Here is a 19,151-nt window from a genome sequence, read left to right on the forward strand (position 1 = left end):
ACTATGGTTTTTTTTTCCTTTGAGGGAGACAAGGCTCCTAGACCAGATGGTATCCCCTTCCTCTTTTTTCAAACCTATTGGCATATCATTCAAGAGGACGTTTCTAATGGAGTTAAAGAGTTCTTTGGTTCTAGAAAACTTCTTTAAGAGCTGAATGGTAATTTTTTGGCTTTGATACCCAAAAAGCCAGGGACTGATAGAATGGACCAATTTAGACCAATCGATCTTTGCAGTTCTTTTTATAAGATCATCTCTAAAGTTCTTACTCTTAGGATTTTGTCTTTATCACCTATTCTGATTTCGAGACAACACAATGGGTTTGTTCTAGGTAGGCAAAAATTGTATTCTATTATCTTGATGCATGAAAATATTCACTCCCTCACCAAATCCAAGAAAGAAGGGTTCTTATTAAAGTTTGGTTTATCCAAGGCTTAAGATAGGGTGGACTAAGATTTTTTAAAGTGTGAATTGGAAGTTTTTGGGTTCAATAAAAGGTTTTTGGAGTTGGTGCATATGTTAGTTTCCTCTACCACCTTTTTTGTTCTTGTTAATGGATCTCTGACTCCCTCCTTCTAGGCTTCTCATGGTTTAAGAAAAGGGGATATATTATCTCCTATTCTATTCATCCTCATGGCTAAGTGCTTAGGTAGATTTGTGGAAAAAATGGTTCAAAAGGGGGAATTTGTGGGTTTAAGACCTTCTTCTAAGGATTTAACTTGTTCTCATCAACAATTTGTGAATGAATCAATTGTGATGGGAGAAGCTTCAGTAAAAAATGTGAGGAATATTAAAAAGGCTCTTGAGGATTATGGACAGCCTACAAGACATATTATTACTTGGAATAAAATCTTGGTATATTTCATTAATGTTAATGTGAATAGACAAAACAAAAATAAAAGAATTATGGGATGTGAGGTTGGTAGCCTTCTAGGGCCATATCTTGGTTTACCTCTTTGTCGTGACCCTCCTAAGTCCTTATGGAGTTCTCTTGTTGACAAAATCCACTCAAAGTTAGTAGGTTGGAAAGAAACCCTCCTTAGTCAGGCTGATAAGATAATTGTTCTAAAATCCACTTTATAGAATATGCCCTTGTATGCTTTGAGTGCTTTTAAGATAGCTAGGAAGTATGCTTTGGCGATTGAAATTTTTTAGAAAATTTTCTTATGGATTGGTATGGAAAATAAGAAAAGAATGGGATTGATTTCTTAGGATAAGGTTTGTATGCACATCAAAAAAGGAGGGCTATCTCTAAGAAAGATTAATATCATGAATGAAATTTTACTTGCTAAGACTATTTGGAGATTATACAATGAAGATGGAGATTGGAAAGAAATATGGAATGATAAATATAATAGGGAGAACCAAAACTTCAATCTTTTCCTTGGCAGTGAGGATACTCAAGGGGGTTCTGTGATTTGGAAGCAAGCTTAGAAAAATAAGTAGATTATTTGTAAACAAGTAAGATGGAAGGTTGGAAATGGTAGGACTATTCAATTTTGGGATGACATATGGATTATTGATCATGCTCTAAGTTCCGATCAAAAGTAGAATGGATATATGGATCAATGCAAGACTATTTTTGGGACATATATTGCTGATTATTGGGAAGAAGATAAATGGGTGAACCTTACTAGAGTGGATGAGACTCTTAATGACCTTAACAAATTTCTGAATGATGTCTTTTTAGTTCATGAGGAGGATGCTTTAATATGGAAATTTAATCCTAATGGATTTTTTTCTATCTCATCTCTGTATGGTAATACTTTTGAAGACTATCATGTGCCTTACCGAGATAAAGCCTAGTTTAAGGGCCTGACACCTATAGTTAACATATTTTTGGATCTTATTTAGGATAAAATTTTACTACTTATAATTTAATTGAAAAAGGTACGTGTCTTGCCAACAGATGATATCTTTGCAAGGAAGAGGAAGAGTCGATTAATCATTTGACCATTCATTTCTCTTACACTAGAAGGCTATGGAAGAGGATTTGTAGACTTCTGGATGTGGAATGGGTTCTCCCCCTCAGTATTCAAGATTTATTCTTAGTGTGGAATTTTCCTTCTTGTAATACTTTGCTTATTAATTTATGGTATTTCATTCTTCCATATCTATGTTGGAGTGTTTGGAAGGAAAGAAATGATAGGGCTTTTAGGGGTAAGGAGACTACTTCTAATCAGATATTTCATAAGATAAAGCATATGATGATTGATAATATTAGGATATATGGGAAAGGTCAAGAACCTTGAGATGAGTGGGAAGCCAAAGAAATTTAGAATTAGGACTTGGAAGGGATTAGATGCTCTTAGAATGATAGTAGCCTTAAAAATTCTGGTAGGTGGTATTGTCCACCATAGGGATGGTATAAGATTAATTTTGATGGGGTCTCAAAGGGAAACCCAATAATAGTGGGTTGTGATATTATTATAAAAAATGAAAATGTAGATAGTTTAGTTGTTATGGAAATTCCTATTAGGGATTGGACCAATCATGTTGTGGAAGCTAGTGTGACTCTTTATGGTCTTTTATTTTCCAAGAGCATGAATTTGGAGAAAATTTAGCTAGAAGAGGATTCCCTTGATATTATTATTTGGCTTAATAAAGTTAATAACCCCTCTTGAACCATCCATAGTATAATTTTCAAGGCTAGTCATTTGATTAATTACTTTATGGAATATGTTATCACTCATAATTATAGAGAAATCAACAAAGTGGTCGATTGGGAGGTGAACGTGGCAAACAAAAGTCATACAAAGATGATATGAAATTATGGTGACAACATCCCTACTAATGAGCTATCTTTGATAGAGTATGAAAATGTTAGAAGTGTGAAAAAGAGTTTTAATAATGATGGAAATAACATTTAGGAACACTTATGACTTGTGTAGGAATGGGGACTTATGGGTTATGATTATCTTTGATGAGACAATTCATTCATTACCACATATATTATGGGTATTTTTGCATAAGAAAAAAATTTGTTGTTATTTTGACATAGAGATTTCCACTTCATCTGAGCTTGTTAGGATTGTTAGGAATTGTTGCAGTTTGAGGAATATGGGTGGTAAGAGAAAGAGGGTTGATTCTACGAGTTGCAAGGAATGGAAGCAGAAGACTAAAGTTTAGGATATTTTAGAATAGGGTCAATTTAAGGACTTCATGGAGAAGTTAAAGGGTAGTAATCTATCCATAACCCAATAGTTTATCAAGACATGGAAGAATGGAAGCATCTTGGTGGGAAACTAGAGAATAGATGTCATGGAGGACATTATAGCTAAAGCCACCGATCTCAATATGGATGGGATCAACTTCTATAGGGACATGAAGCTGTCTGATCATGTTGTTGATGAGTTTGTGGAGTTGACCAAGGAGAGAAATAGGTTGGTCAAAATTAACAACTCCTATTTTAGCCCTCATTCCATTTCCAGACCATTGAGGTTTATTATGTTTGTTGTGATTGAATACCTAACCCTTGATGGACATTTTACAAAGATTTTTGGGTACCAATTTATGCTGGTAAATCATTTTAGGCATAGGGCTAGAAATTATTTCCCTTTCTACCAAATTCAGTCCTTAGATAATACCATTTTCACCATCTAGAATGACCCTGAGGGCGTTCATGCTTGCCATGATGTTGCTAATTTTGAATCTTCTTAAAACTAAAAAAGTGGATAGACCCTGTATGAGTAAAAACATGTTGGAGTGTGATATAGAGGGGAGTGATCAAGATGAGGTTTATGAAGAGGAAATGAAGGAGGAAGAGGATGAGATGATTAATAAGAAGAGGAAAAAAATTTCACTTGGGATATCATCTACTAAGAGAAGGAAGAGTAAGGAGGTGAATTATGAGATGGAGATGGAATCTGATGAGGATCTTGAGGAGGTTATAGGGAAGAAAACCAAAGACAAAATTGGTATTTTTACTAGAACCAAAGTAAAGAAGTTTGACAGAGTTATGAAAATTCCCTTAAATGATGAGCCTCTAATAAAAAAGAAAGAGCTGAGAGGTAAGAAAATTCTATCTCAAGGGAAGGCTGAGGAAAAAGGCATCAAGGAGGTGGATACTAAAAGAGACACTATAAATATGGATGAGGAAAACCTAAATTAGAGAAGGGCCCATGATGAATAGGGGTATATGAAGGGAATCCTTGGAAACCTAGGTGCGATGAGAAGGAATATAAGAAGTATGAAGGAACAAATGTAGGATATTAGCATGGATTTTGATTAGCTAAGCAAGACTATTAGAGGTGAGAGGACACTTGGTTAGCATTTGGATGGACTCTTTGGTTTTATTGGAAATGTAAATATAGTCAAGGATTTAATTAAGAGAATCCCACCCCTAGAAGAGAAGAACAAAGATATAGAACAAATGATAAAGGATATGTAGAAAAAGATGGATGTCATGGGAAACAAAGTTGACAACACAAAGAATGTAGTAAAGAAAATTGCAGACCAGAGTTGCTCCATCTTGAAGACTATAGTGGATAACATTAAGACTCTACTGGATTAACTATAATATGGGAGAACTCAAGGTTTTAAGGACATGAAAGAGGATCAAGGCCCCAATAAATGCACCTAGGCTAATTCAAAGAAGATAGAGGTTATGGATTTCAAAAATAAATTGATGAGTTGAAGGCCTCTAGTGTGAACATGAATATCCTTGTAGATCAAGCTGCTAATTTATTGAAGACCTTGTAGCTGTCGTGGTGCTATTTTTTGCTAATTTTTTTTTGTCTTTTCCTATTTGATGTATTAAGACTACTTTTCATAATTTGTATTGTTTTTTGATGCTGATGCATAGTTCCTCATGGGATTTCTTATATTTTCTATTTGATACTTTGTAAAAGGTTTTTGGTCCTTCAAAAACCATTTTTACTTAATCAAAACCAAAATTATGGAGGAGTAAAGAACATATAAACAACTAGAATACATAGAGATGTAATGTGATTCACCCAATCCCTATGTTGCATCCACCAAATAGCAAGTCCAATATTATTATGTAGTGATTCAACCCAATTACAATCTACAATGCCTTGCAACTCAATATCATTGCAAGAAGCTACTAAATCATCATCTCATTATAAAAGTCTATAACTTTAAGCCATTTTATACATGACTTATATCAGTTACAAAGGGATCATTCCTAGGGCTCTACCCCTGGAGCCTACCTAGGGTATTGCCCTTGGACCCTACAAGGGGCATTTCCCCCAAACCCTCGTAGAAAAAATGGGGGGAATTGCATCGAAGGAAGTGGGAAAAAATCAACCTCTCAATTTGATTAGGCCCCATATAACAAGATTAATTTAATTTAGTATCATACACTCATTTACTTATATAATAATAAAAATTAAATTAAAAGTTCTATGAACACATCTAGTAAGATTGATAAAAGGAGTGAATTATTCTTGATTGGTTCTTTAAACTTCTATATCAACCAAACTTATTAATAATATTCTCCTAACTTAAAATTGAGAGAAAAAAAATTGCAATGACAAGACAAACACACGAAGATGATAATTTTACATGGAAATCAAAAATGGGAAAAATCAGAGTGAGAAATATCCTCACAATATTTATCACTAATTACAAATGTTTTAGGCCACAAGCTAAGGAGTCCATTGCACTTGAAAGGGGAATATATCTTGAGGCACAAACCCCAAGATAAGGTACCCACCTTAGGAAAGATACAATGAGGACTAGTACATTATAAGGCCCCTTCTTAGGGAGTTCTATTTTAAGTTGGGTTTGTCCAAAATTAGGAGTTCTTGTAGGAAACAATGATGGATATGGGACTCAACTAGGGCTTGTAGAGCCTTATAGGATGCTTTATGACCCATCTTAAATGTTTAGAGGTAATGACCTATTTTTTAGGAGGGTTCTTATTTTTCATTAGGAGATTGGAAGATGACCTATTATGATTTACGTGTCCCTCCAAATGATTGGAGATAGTTTCTTATGTTTTAGGAGTTTCATATATTTTAGTAAGAGGTTGGGAGTTAGTTTTTATTTTAAACATTATTAGGAGACTATGTATTTTTTAGTTGAAGAGGTCTAGTGTATGGTTTCAAAATAATAATAAAATATTAAACTATTAAATTTAATGTTCAAATTTAATAAAATAAAGTTTCTCATTGTAAAGTCATGTTATAATAGTTTAACTTACTTTACTTATTATAAACTTTATAATAATCTAACAAAGTAACTTGATATTACTAATTTTATTGGCAATAGCAGTGATTTTTTACTAAAATAAACTAAAAATTACAAATTCAACAAAGTTTCTAAATTCACACCAAAAAAGCCCTCCCAACTGACCAATCGACAACATAAGATAATTTCAAGTTTTTTTAGTTGTGCACCCTCACCAAAAACCCTAACCCTGACCCTGCTAATTCAGTACCCATCCACTATTACTATTTCATTACATTTTAAAAATAAATTGGACTAAGCCCTAATTAAAAAATCCATTAACAAAGTTTCTACACTAAGCTTTATTATCAATACTTTACAAAATGACTCAACACAATTCACAATTCGAATGTTAATAGGGAAAAATGCACCCTCATTGACTAGTTATTTTTTAGGAACCCCCTACCTTTCTCTTCCTTCACAATCTACTATTCCACATCACCACCTACTTCCTTTGAAGCTTTATGATCTACTCTTGTTACACCATTTTTTTCTCCTTCCCTACTAGCCTAGTTGTTTGAACATACATTCCCACTAGCCCCATCGTCCATCTGTTTCCTGTTTGGTGACCTTTGTCTCTAAGGGATTCTGCATTGTTCAAACTTTCAATTTTCTTCAAAAATTGAATTTATAAATCCAAACTTATAAATGAAAGTACAAAAAGGATTCTTGTCCAACCTTTTCTTTCCTTCTTAAATCTACTATGTCATTTCCCCACCTCAAACCACCATATAAAAGGTGCATATTTTGTGCCTTCTATCATTTATTTATATGGAATAAGATATCTACCAAATTCATTCTAACCCTTGGTCACACCCTTGCAAGAAAAGAGTCTAAATCCCCTAAGAATACCAATATATTATTTTTTGTACTAAGGACCCAATTTTCTCAGTTCATTATTTAAAAAACCTATTTTAGCTTTCAATAAGAATTTAAAGGAGTTTGTTTGTAGGAGCTGATGTTTTACCCTCTAATTTGTTTTTGTAGATAATGTGTTTGAAGATCATTCTAGTTGTTTGTTAAAAGGTTTGTTTTTACCAAATGTAGTTGAATTCTTGTGTAATTGATCATATAATGTACAACCAAACCAAGAATGTTACCAAATTGACTGTGAATTAATTTATGAGGTAGCTAATGTAATGTCAACCATGGTGAACCAAGGCCAAACTTGATCAAAAGGGCCTTAAATCAAGCAAAAGGTGTTCTAAAAGATATGTAAATCATCCAAAATTAGATTTAATAATTCATATACCATTTCTAATCATCATTAAATGCTTTTCATGTATCAAATTTCTTCAAATCATCATCATATCTTCTCATTTTTTGACTTCAGTCCTAAGGGGGTAGGATAATTACATCATTAGATCATCTATCATCTAATTGATCAATCTATAAACCTAATCAAAATTCAAAGACCTCACCGCTAGGAGAATTTAATCTTCAAGGGTATCCCAGTTTTATCAAAACAAATATCAAATTTGGACTCTTTGATCTTTCTAACTTAGCTTAACTAGTTCATCAAAATCCATATCAAGTTGAAGGTAGCTGATCTTTGTGAATGAGTAGTTTCATACAAATCCATATCAAATCACTTTGACAAACATCTAACCTATTTCATCTGAATCAAATCTCTAGGGATAATTAGGTTCATTAGGACTCAAATGCTTCAAAACTTGGAATAAATACACAACTGAAACAATATGTTACTCACTTATTGGTTAAAATATATTCTACTTCATATTAACCAAATGATAAAACAAATTAAAGAAAAAAATATTGGTTGACAAAAATAACTAGCCTTTCTTCTTAACTTACAACATTTTTATGTTTAAAGAAAATTAATAAGGGGTAGAGAATTCATTGGTATCTAAAAAATAGTTAAAGTTCTTCTTAAAGGACATAAGAACATTAATTTACCTCTTCATGTTGATATATATGTTGCTATCTCAAAAGCATAGGAAAGATGAGATCATTTTCCTTCTATTGAAGTTTCATGCTTGGGTACAATCTTGACTTTTGATGTAAATGCCTTGCCTATAGATCCTTGGAAATAAGGATAAATATAGAATAATATAAATACATGTATGCAAAAATGAAAAGATAACAACAAAAAACATAACCAACCAGCCCAATATCCCCAAGCATTCACTACTTAGCAATACATGAATACCATCTAGGTATATGGATCTGTCACTATAGGTGCCATAAAATAGATAGAGGATATTCTAGATCTATATCTATAGACCAAATCTAGTTCACAACCAGCTTAAGTAGTTCTAGAGCAAGATAGAGACCTACCAGTTGTTGATTTAGTTTCTTCACCAATGACATCCTGCTGAGTCAGTTGTAGAGTCCCTAGTAGCAGAGTCAGAAGCAGTGGTGTTAGTTGCTCTAGTCCTAGATGTAGCTATCAAGCCCCCAATAGTAGTAGATCCCTTGCAATAATAGAAGAATAGGCAATAATATGTTTGGGGGGCCCCCTAGCCTAAAATTTTATGGGTATGGGCCCTACCCTACTATTATATCCTATGGTGGGTATGCCTTAAAATAATAGCCCCTAGCCAAATATAATAGTAGGGGCCCCCTAGCCCCCTATAATTTTATGGCCCCTACCCCTAGCATAGAATATAATTTTGCCTATAAATAATAGGATGGGCCCTACCCTACCCTACTATTATAGCTAGCCATCTAGTTATCTATCCCCTCCCCCCTACAATTTTATGGTGGGCCCTACCCTACTATTATAGCCTATCCACTATAATTTTTAGGGAATAATAGGGAATATAATAGTAGGGGCCCCCTAGCCCCCTATAATTTTATGGTGGGTATGGACTTTTATGGGTCCTACCCTACCCTACCCTACCCTACTATTATAGCCAGCCAACTATCCATCCCCATTACGATATGGTATGGATAGGGTCCTATAACAATGCAATATGGTATGGATAGGGCCCTATAACAATGCAGTATGGTATGGATAGGGCCCTATAATTTTAGGTAGGTATTCCCCATCCTATAAAATTATATGGATAGGGCCCTAACCTAGCCTAAAAATTCTAGGGCTAGGGCTAGGGCTAGGCTAGGCCATACCATAAAATTTTAGGCTAGGGGGTAAAATTTTAGGTATGGTATGGTATAGGAAAATTATTGATGTAATACTCCTCGATCTCTGGCTAGCTGTTATCCACATATAGTGGGGGGAAACTAGCAACATCTACTTCTCCTTCTTCCCCACCCTTCTTCTATCCCCACCCCTTGTAGACTTCACCTAGAAGCCGATGCCTAATACCACCCTAATTGGGTTCTATTATAATGATCGATACGCTAGATATTATATTGCCTTTGCACCACCCCACCCTCACTCAAATTAATTATGGAAGGCCCCTACAGGTGGCATAACATGTCCAACTATAGCAACTAATCTACCTTTGCACTAGAGGGGGGCACCTGTTCCCCACACCTAGCCCGGTCGAGCCCTCTGCACACACCACTTAGGCTTGCTCAATTAGCACTATATCCTCCCACTATATTAGGACCCCCCTACTATTTTAAGTGCCAAATTGTAGGCTAATGACATCTATCATAACTAGCCCATAGCCCCTAAAATTCTATCCCATAATAATATAATAGTAAGGTGAACCATAGAATAGTAGGGGCCTTAGAATAGTAGGGGAGGGGCACCCACCCCTAGATTAGTTGTTGGGATAATCTTTTGAGGATCCTAGAAGTATCTTCAGTGGATCCCATTGACCAATACTCACAATCAATTATTGCATATCCACCAGCATCCCATCAATGGCAGAGATGTGATCGATGAAATTAGTAGTGACCATTGAACCAGCTTGCTTCAACACCATCAACAAAGAGTAATCCCCAATATATAGGTAGGGAGGGCCAATACCAATCATTTCAATGGCTATACTATACTATACTATAAGTGGATTCATGTTTCCACTCCCCATACTAATGTTCTAGTATCTGTACGTGCTACCTCGCTAGGAACCTCACCTCGCCTATAGTTTCTTATGGCAGATAGGAAACAGGCTTATGAATTAATTAATATGGCATGTGACTATTACTCTATGAGCTCCTAGTCATGATAGAAGTGATCCTGTGCATCTATGAACCACATTATTTAGCCCTAATAGGTGGGGGTAGGGACAAAGCCTACATGGATTAGGACCATTACCTTGCCCGGGTGCAAATCCATTTCCAGATCCTACTATAATAGGTGTTTCAACAACTATAGTTTAGTTAGTTCTTGCATTCCTATATATGTAATTTATTTATTCCTTGTTGTTCCCATGTATGGCTAGTGTAAGGCTCCATGTAGTTCCAATATTTGGTCTACTACAAGTTCCATACCCTGGCCCCTACTATTCTATGGGAACCAAAAGCATAAGAGGCAATAGTAAAGATGGCAGGCCCTATATCTATATCTCAGATAGGGAGAGAAGTAAGAATCCTCACCTTTAGGGTTAGAGCCATAACCATTCATTGGCCCCACTATTCTAAAGGCAAGTCTAGGTACAGGTAGAGATATAGATCCTATCCTAGTAGCATTACAGGTAAGCACATAAGCTAAGGCAGGGGCAACATACCCACTTGTTTGGGAATGAGACCTAGCAAAAGGAGCCTATTATTTTATTATGCTCCATGGAACTATCTACGTAGCAAAGAAAATAGTAGAGGAGAAATAAAGCCTCCTATTCTATGGGCTCACAGAGGCCCATGCCCAAGAATTATGGGGTGGGGTTTTGTCTTCTATGCCTTTGCCTAAGTCTTTGCCTTCCCATAAACAATATCCATATATAATGCTGGTTGGAGCAAGTCCGAGAGTGTATCGATCTATGTGGGACCTTCATAGTAGAGAAGAAATTGGCTTTCTTTATGTCACCATTGGGAAACTGGATCTAATAGCCAAGCTTATAGATCTCTACTACCCTTGGGTCAATTGACTATCTATATATCTATATGGAGGGCTCCCTATGCTATATATTGGGATGGGGATGTGGTCGACTATAGTTCAACCCCAGCAAGCAATGCCCAACCCTTTCCCTACTATTATAAGGATGAGTTGAGATGATCATTCACTAGGGTCCCTCCCACCCCATAGTTGTGATGAGGTTTAACTATATCTAGTTGACTTGAGCCCCCCCACAATTCTATGGCTTTATTATTATGGGTGGCCCTCTATTCTATTGCCTACTATTCTAAAGGAGCCACAAGCCCTATATATCTATGGTCTAAAGTGGATTAATCCCTTTTCCTTGAATGGCAATGAGGTTGAACTATATATAGTTGACCCCACAGCCACAAGAATTTTATTTCTGAGATTTTAAGACTCTGTGGGCCCCTCTACATGCATGCACCAATCCCCCAAAATAGATTATTGAGGTAGATTACTATTTTATTTTTGGGGGGGTGGGGTATAGTTATCTTCTCCACATTAGAATGAATTGCTCTTGTCCCCTAAGGGCACCCCCACCTAGCTATGGAGATAGATGTGAATCGAGCTAATCATTGATACTACAGATAGATGACTGAGATATATTTGCCCTATCCTCTGTAGTATCACGCATATAATAGATGGATGATCCATGAAGACCTCTAAATCTTGCTCATAGATAGATGGCCCCATCCCCATCTATAGAGATTAGATCCACCTAAATTGTCGATCGAGACTGGACTAAAATATAGAAGTCAAAGCAAACTTCCCTAGCTAGCTCATTATAGAGTAGGCATCTCATCCTGTGGAAAACACTTAAAGATTCTCTATCACTATCTTTTCTTGAAATTGCAATAGCCCAACTATCATAGGGTGTGGAGGGAGCCAAATCAGGTGGGGGGCAATAGGATTAGCAGGGCTTAATCAGATTCAATCTCCTTCCATCTCTCTCCCACCTCGCATTAGGTCCAGTTCCTTAGTGGAAGTCTAATGGGACCTTAAGATAAGGGATGGACCCCTCCACCTTGCTTGTCCATTGAACTCGATCGCTATGATTATTCTAAGTAGATTCGAACCTCAACCTTTGCATTCATAGAATGAAGGGGGCTACCTACTAATCTATATTGTTTGCTAGATTCTAGCCTTTAGAATAGTAGGGCACATGACCCCACCCCTACTATCTATAGGCTATCATGGTGCATGTAGAAGCCCCTACTATTTTCCTAGTAGGGTAGGGCTATGGCCTAGAACTCAATAAAAAATGTGCATTCAAAAATCACTTGACTTGGGTAGGGTGTGTCCCTATAAGCCCCACTTTATAACTACGTGGCAGTCTTCTAGTCAATGCAGGGTGCCTGGCTAGAACTATTAGTGAATGGTGAGGGAGGGACGATGCAAAGGAAATCAAAGGCTATAAATAATGTGAGGGGAGTGCGGGGAGTAAGATCTAGTAGGCCCATGACCTGAAGACTATAGAACCAATGATCACATCTAGCTACATATGAGTGAGATCAAGCACTTATCTATAGGTAAAATGATCCCCCTACTATTCTATGGGTAGAAAAATGAGATTTGGGTCACCTTGACCTGTAGAAATGAATTCAGAATAGTTAGAACAATAATATGCCTAGAAAATGGTAGGGGGGTGATAGACTAAAGATACTAGTTGAAGCTTGAATAGACTCTCCCCTATCTAGGAAAGGTCTAAAAGAAAAGAGCGCTAATCTAAGCATTTATCATCAGCAAGGCAGGGGGCTAGGGTTACTCTATTTGTTCTGTTTCGAAGGTAAGTTGGGATGAAATCTTTCCCCCATGTTGGCTAGGATCAAGTGACTTGTTAATCACAAAACACCCTTATCCAGCTAGAAGTTTTGGGATCATGAGCTAGTAGAGTGGAGGAAGTACATTGATTCTCTGCTAATCTAAGTAGCCCCTGCTCTTCTATAGGGCTATCGATAATCTTTCAAAATATCATGTCACATGGATATGACACATAGAACAAGTGAGCTAGTAATCTCAATTCTAGCTCATCAAATTCTTATAGTTTTCCTCTAGGTCAAGCAAGAGTGAAGTCTAGTCAAGCATAGGATTATTCTTTACTAAAGAATAGTAGGGCGAATATGGCCAGCTGGAATAGCACATAAATGTTTAAGGCCCTAAAAACTAAACAATAGTAGTTCCCTCACTATAGTTAGGGAACTACTATAATTGTTGCATGTAGAGGCTATTTCTTTCCTTAGGTGGAGTGGTTGCTCATAGGGGAGCAACATCATACTACCAAGAAAGCAATCTCAGTAGCAAGGCCATCAAAACAATCAATCTCACCTTTTCTTGATAGATTCTACTTCCTTACCTCCCTCAAGCAAGTGTGACCTAATAGCGAAATAGAAAGAACCAAGAGCTAGTGCAGGCTCACCTACCTATACTAATTGATTCATTGAAACAAGAAAACATTAACAATAACTAACTAAATATTAGTCCCCATGGGCCCTTACAAAAAATCTTGAGAGCCCTTATCCCTTATCCCTTATAAAAGTAGGGTAGGGTAGGGTAGGCTAGGGTGCCTTGCAGGGTAGGAATTGGGAATGATAAGTGGGAGTCATATCAATACATTTACCCCTATCCCAATGAGTTCATACCTAGAGGTAATGATAATGAAAGGTAGGGCTCGACCTCTCCCACTAGGGGGGTAGTAGAGATAGAAGATGATACTTCTATCCCAACCCCTTCTGAGTACATATGCACCTATGGATGCGATAATCGAACCCACTCTAGTTTTTTCCCAAGATATGGATATATGCCTAGGGGACGTAACCCCTTGGTTTTATGGATCCATCTCTCCCCTTCCTCTACTGCTATAAAAAACCCCTCACTATACCCATAATCTCATAGCAGTTTCCTAACTACAGTTATTCTCCCTTTGGTATACATCTCACTTCACCATTGCCACAACAAATTCACAACTAGATGGTGGTCATTTTCATGGGGATATTAGTCACAAATGTTCCCCTATAATAAAACCTAAATCGATAGATACTCGAGTAGCACCGTGGGAGTGAAAAGGCCTATCAACTTTGAGGTTGGGGTTGGGTGAAACAATAAGCAGTGGGAGACCCTGTTTCACTTAGCCCTATGCATAGGGAGGGCCCCTAAATGTGGGTAAAATCCCATTAGTCTAAAGGCTACTGGTGGGGACTGAGTGACTAGCCCTAAAAATTCTATGGTACCCCCTAAAAATTCTATGGTGCAACCCCTTAGAAAGAATAGTAGGCTTAATTTTGAAAAAATTGGATGAAAGCCTTTTGATAGATAACCCCCCCTTTAATGGTTCTAGGGGGTTATGTGAGAGTCTCTTGCAGAGCATCTGGTCTAGACTTTATAGTCATAGTCTCTAATAGAGCATCCTTAAAAAAGAACAATTTAGGAAATTGATGGAGGTAGGGAGGAAAACCATGGAGGGTTTGGGGTCCAACAATCAAACAATGTCTGTTCCCTTAATCAAATTAATAATTGGTGCTTACCTAATTTCTTTGAGTGAGTGAGTAGTATACTTGACATGATATAGACTATGAGGGGGCATATGCGTAGCACTTTTATGATGTGATGGATGATAAGACACATTTCTAAAAAAGCACATGTTGATGTTGGAAACAATTGATTAATTGTGTATTACATTTGATGTTACACAAAATGTCATATCATTGTCAATAAGTGTATGCTGAGCTCACTCAAACATTGAAGATAGTTTCCTATGTCTTCTGAGCATTCCAATTTTTTCTCTAGTTTAGAAGATAGAGTCTACCAAGTTCACTCAGGCAACAAAGGAAAGTTTGTAGAAGTTGAGTGTTAACTGAGCTCACTTGGTTAATGAATGAAATGTTGGATGGAGCTAGTGCTAACTGAGCTCACTGAGTTACCAAAGGAAATTTGTGAATATGCAGTGTTAACTGAGTTCACTTGGTTGACACAAGAAAATCACTTTGAGTTAGTATTTACCAAGCAGGGTCGACTAACAAATGATTTTCTTATTTTGGCATATTGACTTAAATTAATTAGTTTTTTGGTTCTAGTTGATTGAGAAGATGAATATTAATTATTTTAAGTTGTATTCAAGCTAACTTGACAATACATAAGGTATAAATATAAGGTCAGGTTGAGGATTGAATGTGTGGAACATAATTGAATATTTGATGATGCTTAGAGGAAGCAAATTATAAGGATAAGTAGAATATCATTGTTGAGCTACAAAGATACATTAGATAAGGAAGGATCAAGTATACAAGCCAAAATTGAGATCTATAATCAGCAATTTAGTTGCATCATAAATTAGGTCATCTCATTGTTACCTTTTGACCATTTTAAGAGTGATGTAAATCTCTTAACAGAGTTGGCTTAACAACTATTTGTAAATCCTCTAACAAGGTGGCATTTCTATTGAAGTGTCTAAAGACCTCTAACAAGGCCACTCCTAACAGGGTGAATAAATCCTCTAATAGGGTCACACCTAAAAATGGGTTTTGTAACCTTTAATAGAGTTGGCTCCTAATAGGGTTCACTTCAAAAGAGTGAAAATCAGTAACTAGTTGTAATTGGCAGTCAAATTGGGTTTCCACATTAAAATCTTGGTGTCAATTATGTTCATGATATTTATTTTATGTGTATGAAACTAATTTAAAGTAAAATTAACCAAAAATGATATCTTAATACTTTTATGTTAAGTATTTTCTAAGTTATTTTAGTGTTTACCAAGTTACAACATTTTTCCTATGTGTTTGCTTAGTTAGAATAGAGTTCAGTTTTTGTAGTGTTTTGATTTGTATTGACATCAAAGGGATCTAGGATTCATTTTTATGGTAATTAATTCAACCCTCCCCTTAGTTACTCACCTGATATTTCCAAAAATTGGTATTAAAGCTTTTGGTGCTTGCAAAGAAGGTTTCAAGGACATAAGCTAAACATTAGGATGTCTTACAAAAGGGAGATTCCCAAGTTGAATAGAGACAACTTTGCAACATAACATAGAACTTTGATGTTACATTTGGAAACTATCAGTGATTCAAGTTGTAAATTTCTTAATAGTGAATACAAGACTATTATTGGAACATTATCAATTGAAGAAATTACTGAAAAGAAAAATTATAACATCATGATGATTGACATTGATTCTGCACTTAATTATGCTAAATTTGATGAAGTAAAAAGTTGCACTACAACTTATGATAAGTGGATCAAACTGAAAGCCATCTATGGAGGAGATGATAATGTAAGAGGAGCTAAAGCCAAAAGTCTTAGAGGATAATTTGATTAGATGAAGATGAGATAAGATAAAAACATTGCAAAATATATTGAGAAAATTAAAACAAGCGTGAGCGCAACCAAAGCATTTGGAGGAGAAATTGATGAAAAAATAGTTGTAAGCAAGGCACTCAGAACCCTTCTTACTATCTATGAAATTAGAGTGTCTTCTATTCAAGAGATGAGATGTGATCCAAATAGAAATATAACTTTGGATGCTCTAGTTGGAAGATTGACAACTTTTGAGTTGGATAACTATGATAACTATCTCCCTAGTTCCAAAGGTATTGAGTTTGCATTTGAAGCCAAGCTTTCAGTCAAGAAAATGGGTAAGAAATCAAAGACCAATCAATCATAAAGTGAAGAAGAGGAATAAATTTAAAATAATGATCTTGAAGTTATTGAAGCCCTTATTGTAAGGAAATATTCCAAAGGCAGAACAAAGTACAAAGATAAGATTCCTCTAATCAGTTTCTCTTGTGAAGAAGTTGGACACATTGCTACTAGATTCCCAAACATAGAAGACAAAGATGAAAAGAAGCATAGTAAGTTCAAAGGCAAGAAGGAATTCAAGAACTACAATGAATAAAAGGACAAAGGTAAGAAATCTTGTTTTATGGCTAAAGATTCTAATAACAATGAAGATGAAATGATATATATTGCTGTAAAAGATGAATCTAATGATAAAGGAGATAAAATGACACTTATCTCTCATGTTAGCAAAAATGATACATGGATTATTGATGGTGACTACTTGCATCATATGACTGGTGATAAAACAAAGTTTGAACACATGGAACATTATGATGGTGGTAGTGTAAGATTTGGAAATAATGAACCTTGTTGCATAAAGTTTGAAAAATTGTGTATCTCATTAACCAATGAACTTAGATATGAAAATGCTTATTGGGTTGAAGGACTAAAGCATAATCTATTGAGTGTGGCATAGTTGAATAAGAATGGATTCAAGGTGGAAGTCATGAATTAGAAGGCCAAACTACTGGATGGAAAAGGAAATCTGGTTGGGTCTGGCAAATAAATAAAAGGTAATCTATTCTACCTAGATCTCAGTGAAACTTCATGTTTTATTGCTCATGTAGAAGAAAGTTGGCTATGGCACAAAAGATTATGTCATGTGAAATTTGATAATCTAGTCAAGATAAGAAAAATAGAAGAGTAAGAAGTATTCCTTGCTTGAGGATGTTAAAATTTAACCATAGATAGAAATAACAATTACATGCAAATATAAACAATATCAAAAAATAATAGATGATATAGAAAAGAACACAATGTACCAAGATTTAATGTGGTTTACCCAATCCCTAGGCTATGTCCACCAAATGGCAAGTCCAATATTATTACAATCTAGTGATTACAACCTGATTATAATCTGTAATACCTTATAGCTCAATACTTCCACAAGAACCAATTTTCACATCACCCACAATGAAATAATCCCTAACACTAAGCCCTTTTATACAAATTTTTTTACTGCTTTAGGGTTATAATTGATAATTACATGTTGGCTGAAAATCTTGATAAAATAGGGCCCCAAACCCCACTTGGGGCCTGGCCTAGCCCCACCCCAAACCTTGTTGAGGAATTATGGAGTATGCATAGTAATTCCCTAATTAGTCACCACAATCTAAGCTGATTTAGCTCCACACTAAACAACAATCTCTCACTTAGAGATTGATCGTATAGCTATGTGACTACTCTATGAGGCTCTCACTAGATCAAACCACCCTAGACTCTGCTATTGTAATGCCCCACCAAGGGATCCAAAGAATTAACCTAGAATTTCACTAATTTTAGAAACAAATTTTTTTTTTCATGATAGTAAACATCACATATAACTTATGCAAAATAACGGAAGCAATAGCATTGTCCATCTGAAAGTAGACATAACATACATAATAGATTTCATTCTTCAAGATCCCTTAATGTTGAATTACATACATGAATCCATCTAGTACAAAATCCACATGAAACAATAATGATAAGTCCAATGTTTATACATTACATTTCTAATGCTCATTCATCCACTGTACATGTCACAGGGTATGACAAGCTCAAAAAAAATACATACATAGAATAAGGTACATCATCCTATTCTAATCCATGATACATCAAAGTAGAGATAATCAAATGATACAACATCATAGAGAACATATACATCCATCATAAAGATCAAACATAATAAACTAAGTGCACAGTTCCTCCCAATCGTCAATAGCATCATTAGACCATCGTGGATCCTAGCCATCCGTCCGTGCGTAACATTCCAAATCACTGAAGAGATCATCAGTATTACATAGCAGGAATGTCACTCCTAATAAATACAACATCATCTATAGAAGTAATCTAACATGTCAATAAAAGCATAAGATAACATCATCTAACATATGCTAATCATCAATGAAAAAGGATACATATCCACCATCATGAAGGACGCATCAGCCGCAATGTCTCAATAAATTTCAAAATGATAAGAGTGGAAAATACACTACCACCTGACCGCATGGTACCTAAGTGGTCCACTCCCACCGTGCTAAGGAGATAATCTCAAGTCCCAAACAGGCTATCAAAATCATAGCACATATCTCTATAAGTCCAGGAATCCTAAAAGTATACTAACTCAAAGGTTCCAAACACAAAATCTGACATCTAATCCCAGAGGCACACAATGACATGTAGGAACCTACTATGCAAGCATGAA

Source organism: Cupressus sempervirens, chromosome 1 (assembly GCF_028749045.1).
Source record: "Cupressus sempervirens isolate cs-2001-9-10 chromosome 1, ASM2874904v1, whole genome shotgun sequence".
Classification (NCBI taxonomy): Eukaryota; Viridiplantae; Streptophyta; class Pinopsida; order Cupressales; family Cupressaceae; genus Cupressus; species Cupressus sempervirens.